This window comes from Triticum aestivum, chromosome 6A (genome assembly GCF_018294505.1).
Source record: "Triticum aestivum cultivar Chinese Spring chromosome 6A, IWGSC CS RefSeq v2.1, whole genome shotgun sequence".
NCBI classification, from domain to species: Eukaryota; Viridiplantae; Streptophyta; class Magnoliopsida; order Poales; family Poaceae; genus Triticum; species Triticum aestivum.
Window position 1 is genome coordinate 569,479,421 of NC_057809.1, and position 6,000 is coordinate 569,485,420.

General features: G+C 46.7%; 1 long non-coding RNA gene across 1 annotated transcript; it reads right to left on the bottom strand.

Moving 5' to 3' along the window:
* Positions 1 to 835: 835 nt before the first annotated feature.
* LOC123128598 (uncharacterized) lies at positions 836 to 1,414 on the bottom strand. Its single transcript, XR_006463315.1, has 2 exons — positions 1,221 to 1,414; positions 836 to 1,113 (listed from the first exon to the last, which is right to left on the bottom strand). It is a non-coding gene; the product is annotated as an uncharacterized lncRNA (long non-coding RNA).
* Between the last annotated feature and the right edge of the window lie 4,586 nt (positions 1,415 to 6,000).

Here is a 6,000-nt window from a genome sequence, read left to right on the forward strand (position 1 = left end):
GTCATCTTCAATGTACACTCTTTTAATACATGGCTTGCTCTCGGCCTCCATCTATGCTAATATAGCTTGTCTTTTAAAGCCAATGTGTGCTAAATGATCTGATTATTTTCTTTTAAGCATCAAGCTTTCATGTAATGGAATATAAGTATCTTTAAGTTGATTCTAAATCAATCTCATATACATGCTTTGAATGCTTGGCTCGCTCTCGCTTTTTGCGCCATGGTCAAACATGCAGCGATCACTCTGTCTAATGTTTATCATTTCAATATGTGCCCGAATAATATTAATGTACAGTCTTTCAATACATGGCTTGCTTTCGGCCTTTGCGCCATTGACGCAACTGGTCATCTAGTGTTAGGAAGTGTTGAAGGAGAGTGTGCCATGGGGACCAGGCGGAAGGAGAGCATGCCATTGGGACCAGGCGGAAGGAGATCGTGGTGGAGGGACCAGATCACCGGCGGAGCTACATGTATTCCTGGAGGTGCCATGACCCCCCAAACCTTCACACAATGTCTGAAGATTTTTTTTGGAAGTTCTTAATTAGAAAAAGCATAGTCTTTGGCCCCCTCAAGATTGCTGTATTTGCCTTCTGCCCCTCCACCATTTCTTCTCTAGCTCCGCCACTGGACCAGATGGAAGGAAAGCATGGTGGGTGGAGGACGGCAGGGAGGAGTATGTGGCTGAGCCAGATCCGATGGGCTGGGAAGAGACTAGGGAGGTTATTGCTGGAAAACGGAAAGGAGATAATCGGTGAAACTCACAGGATGCATGGCCACTTCTACAATTACGCCACAAAAATACAGCGATGGTACCATGTGCAAGAGCAACAAATTAATTTGATTTTCCAAAAGGAAACATTTTTCCTTATTTATTTAGTTGGAATTCTTGCACGAAAAAACTTTATACATGGTATGCGATGCAACTAGCTATATCTAGTTCCTCGGGGGATGAATATCCTTGAAGAGCGAGCACTTCCATCCCTTCGGAAAACACGTGCCTGCCCCTTGCTACTTGCTTTGGCAGTACGCCGTGCACTGGTTAGCACCGCATGACCCGTCCCGGATGGCCGAATTCGTCTCGTGGTTCGTCTCTGAACTGGTTGCGTCGCCATGCCTGAAAGTGAACAGGCATAATCGCGCATAAGAAGAGTATTTTGGAAACGCACGATGGTACCATGTGCAAGAGCAACAAATTAATTTGATTCTTTGTGAGAAACATACCGGATGAGGATATCACCAGCATAAGGGTAACAGCCGTGCGCAACACTTGCCTAATCCTCATTGTAGTTGTGGATGAAAGTCGATGTCGATTGAGGGCTTCGATTGTTGGAAGAGATCAACAGGGGTACCTCGGTTTTATAGAGGTCCCGCGGTGCCGTGTCAGTGTTGCTATTGGAAGTTTCAACGGGACAGCGTTTTGCGGTGCTTTCGCCGGATAAGCTTGCGTGCATGGAAAAAAGACCGACGCGTCCATCGGTTATGCATTGGGAAGAGTTTTGTTGACACGTGCATATGCACTGTGCAACATGGCAACACATCCAAGCAAGTTATGCATAGTCTATCGTCATCCATGCACTTTTTCGTATAAAATGGAACTGCTATATGGGTACAAACAAAAGTCTGGCACAATGGCATCCGAGTAGTTCCTCAGTTGTCAACATATGCGTATGCATTGTGAAACGTGGCAACACACCCCGAGCGAGATGAGAAGATATTGGGCTTGTTTGGTTTGCTTCCAGAGAAAGCTGCCTGACTCAGGCAGGAATCATAGGTGGTGGATTTCTCAAGCTTGAGGCTGTGATTGCTGCCTATGTAAGGAGATGCCTGTGTGTCCTCCATCCAAACAGGCCCATTGTCGTCCACCGCGACATTTCTTTCTAAAATATGGAAGCGCTGATGTGTATATGTACAAAAGTCTAACACAGTGACATGTGAGATATTGCGAAGAATTGATTCTATTTTAGATAAATAGAAACACACCCCAGTATCTTTATTGGATCCTAAAATAAACTTTGCCGGGAGTGCAATATTTAAACGAAGCAAAAATGAACATCCCTTGCAATATATTTTGTACCAAGCAAAGAAACAGAATGAACATACACGTACATAAAAATTTTACTGGACCTCTTGTAACTTTCTTACATCAACCAGGTTTCTGCCAGAAAAAGATGCCGATCACACACAACAAGGAAATAAATATTTGGGGTCTGACCTGAAATTTGGATGTGGAGCTACCAAACAAAGGAGACGCGTCGATGACAAAGAGACCTGTTATAGGTGTCATCCAAAAAAAATAGTAGAGGGAGTAAGAAAGAGAAATTACCAAAAAACAATTCAAACACACGTATACAATTTTTTTACAAAAATATCATAAACACTAAAGTAAGTATCTAAGTTATTTCCCTGAAAGCCTTCTGCACAAACTTCAGAACTATACATGGGAAGCAATTTTACATGACTGACCCTAGTTAGATATATCGAATTTTTACAGCCACCAAACTGTACTTGATTCGTACCTTGGACTGCACACTGAGAACATTTTTGCAGACAATTTCTTTGTAAATTTTGTAATGGAGTTGGAGTGGCCTTCCTTTTGCTTATTCGGGACAGTAAGACTCTTTATATTACACTTCTAATGGTAGCTCTAGAAAGAGAAACATAGAGCTGCTCGTGTGAAAATACCGATTGAGAGAGGTATACACCAACATTTTCAATACTCAAAATTTCACTCCACAAGATGATTTTGGATAATAAATTGAAATCAAACATTGTTACAGTGGATACTGCTTATGGATACAATATAAGGAAGTTCCATCTGTTACCATAATCACATACTCTCTCCGTCTCAAAATAAGTGTCTCAACTCTAGTACAACTTAACTTTGTAGTTAGTACAAAGTTGAGACACTTATTATGGGACGGAGGGAGTATCAAATTGCACAAGGATTGTATAACAGAGATGAAGCAAGGGGTTCATTAGAAGTAGAGAAGATTCTACTATTCGTCCACACCCAAACATGGTCCTTGAAAAAGTAGATTGGATGGAGAATGACAGTGACTCACGCCTCCTCACACTCCGTTCGAGCTGAAGATTATGTGGCTTCTTGGGGATGTAGTTTGAGCAGCGTGACTCCCATATTCGGCTACATGACATGAGTGGTTTCTAGTCAGTTCAAGATAATCGTGTCAATTTGAACTTTTGGGTGACGGAAGTTTTTGACTTGGGACTGGGAAGGAGAGGGACCATCAGAGCACAGTACCTTCATGTCAATTTTCACACCAGATTTACCATCTCCAAGACGGAAGGAGGAGGATGCGGGTCTGGACTGTGGAGCTCATGGGTAGTGCTCCAGTTTCAAACGGCATAGAGGTCCTGGGGAGCAGCTCATACTCGAATTAGACGGACATGGAGCGCGTCGATGGGAAGGAGGTGAAGCTGGTGGGCGCCGGCGCTGCTGCATGAGAGCCATTGCTGAATCAGGGGGCGGACGATGCCGGTGACATACTTGCCGATGTCGGCACCGGATGAGATGCGGTAGGGGGAGATGGCGGGCGGAGGGGCTTCCGCATCAAAGAAGGAGACAGAAGAGGTGTCGCGGACCTCAGGAACAGACGGCGCCAGCGGCGTACATGCTGACATCGGCATCGAAGGAGAGCGGTAGGGGGAGATGGCAGGCGGAGGGGCTTCTGCATCAAAGGAGACAGAAGAGGCGTCGCAGACCTCAGGAACAGACGGAGCCGGTGGCGTACATGCCGACATTGGCATCGAAGGAGACAGGGTAGGGGGCAAGAGGACATAACAGGCAGGAGGGGGAAGGAGGAGGTGGAGGTGGCAGTGAGTGGTGAGGCTGCTGCCGAAGAGGAATTGGGAGAGCGGCCGGCGCAGGCAGCGTGTGAGCGACAGCGGCAGTTGGCCAGTTCGGTTCCACTGTGTTCTCCCCTCATCGAGAAGGATCGAATGCCTCTAGTTTCCTGGTTGGGTGAGGTGGGGATCAATGGAGCAGGACATAGAGGACAAGGGCTCTTTTGCAAATGTGAATTAGGGCTGTCTCCCATGCGTCGGATACAGATCCAATGGTCGAAAAGTATAGATGGCATCCGCAAAAAAGTATAGATGGTAGACACATCATCACCACTAACTCAGTTTTTTATAGGACTAGAGACATGCCACCTTGATGCTAGATGTCCCGTGTGTCATGGAGGCATATAGTATGATTTTTAAAATGGAGGCATATAGATGTCCCGCGTGTCGGTAAAAGGATGAACAAAGCTCATGTCTTAAACGAAAGAGTAGAAGAATATAGATTCTCGACGACCGAGAAGGAGCAACAAACCTCGCGGTGGAGCGTCTGTGATCATAATATTTTATATTATTCAGCAATATAAAATCAACCAAATCTCTCCATGTTCCTATACCATTCTATAGTATGAGAATAACTTTGAACGTAAGCCATTGATTCACTCTATCCGAGGGAGTTCTGAATTAGGGGGTCTCCGGACAGCCGGACTATATCCTTTGGCCGGACTGTTGGACTATGAAGATACAAGATTGAAGACTTCGTCCCGTGTCCGGATGGGACTCTCCTTGGCGTGGAAGGCAAGTTTGGCGATACAGATGTGTAGATCTCCTCCCTTGTAACCGACTCTGTGTAACCCTAGCACCCTCCGGTGTCTATATAAACCGGAGGGTTTAGTCCGTAGGACAACATACAATCATACCATAGGCTAGCTTCTAGGGTTTAGCCTCTACGATCTCATGGTAGATCAACTCTTGTAATACTCATATCATCAAGATCAATCGAGTAGGACGTAGAGTATTACCTCCATCAAGAGGGCCCGAACCTAGGTAAACATCGTGTCCCCCGCCTCCTGTTACCATCTGCCTTAGACACACAGTTCGGGACCCCCTACCCGAGATCCGCCGGTTTTGACACCGACATTGGTGCTTTCATTGAGAGTTGCACTGTGTCGTCATCATAAGGAGGGATGGCTCGTCTCGTTGTCAAGAACAACATCACCTCTAGGGGAGCCCTGGCTGTAGGCCAAACTCTCCGACTAGGTGGCTTCATCATGACCGCCTGCTCGACCGTTGCGCCGACGATGACTTCTCGGGTCATCGAAAATAGCCTCCACATCGGCTCGAAATTCACTGAGCAGATGGATCCAATGGAGATCGCCTCTTTGAACGAGCTCTTTGATTGCATCGCCGCTCTGGGAGTCGCTACGGACTACGATCGGATTGCGCTTAAACCCGACCAAAGGGAGATTAACTCTCCGCCGGTCACCCATCAGATAGCGGTGGTGGAGGAGCAATGCGGCGATTCTCCCTCTATCCTGAGGATGAACTATGTCCGGATTCCCGAGCTCTCTGAGCCGGATACCCTCCCATGGGAGGACATCGCCCTAACCCTGAACCTAGAATCAGGCTGCATGCCGAGCCTGCGGGGCAACATCCCGGAGCCCGAACTTCCAAGATCGGAAACTCCCCCGCCCCGGGGTCTCAGATTGGGTCAAGGTCTGGACTTAAATCCACCCACCCACCCAGATATAAACGATCTTTCCCACATTAGGCAAGAGCCCCAAGAGACAGTACATCACTATTGGGCCAGATTCCTCCTTGTAATGAACAAGATTAAGGACTGTCGCGAGGAAGACGCAATTTCGTTCTTTTGAAACAATTGCACGGACAAGGGAGTCCTCAACGCCATAAGTCGCCATGACATAGCATACTTTGCTGACTTGGTGGCCATAGTATGGAAGTACTGTGCGATGGAAAGCGCCTAGAAAACCCAAACAAAATTTTGGGATAATCCGGCTCTGACAAAAACCCTAGTCCGAACTAAAAGTGTGCACTCTCACAAGTCGCCCGACTCAATTACAAAGAATCAAAAGCCCACTACAGGGCGTGGAACCGTATTGGAGGGATGGCTTAACGGGCCTGCAAAATTCATAGTACAGCGGATACCATACCAACACACAGCCTTAGAGCATGTTGGGTACTC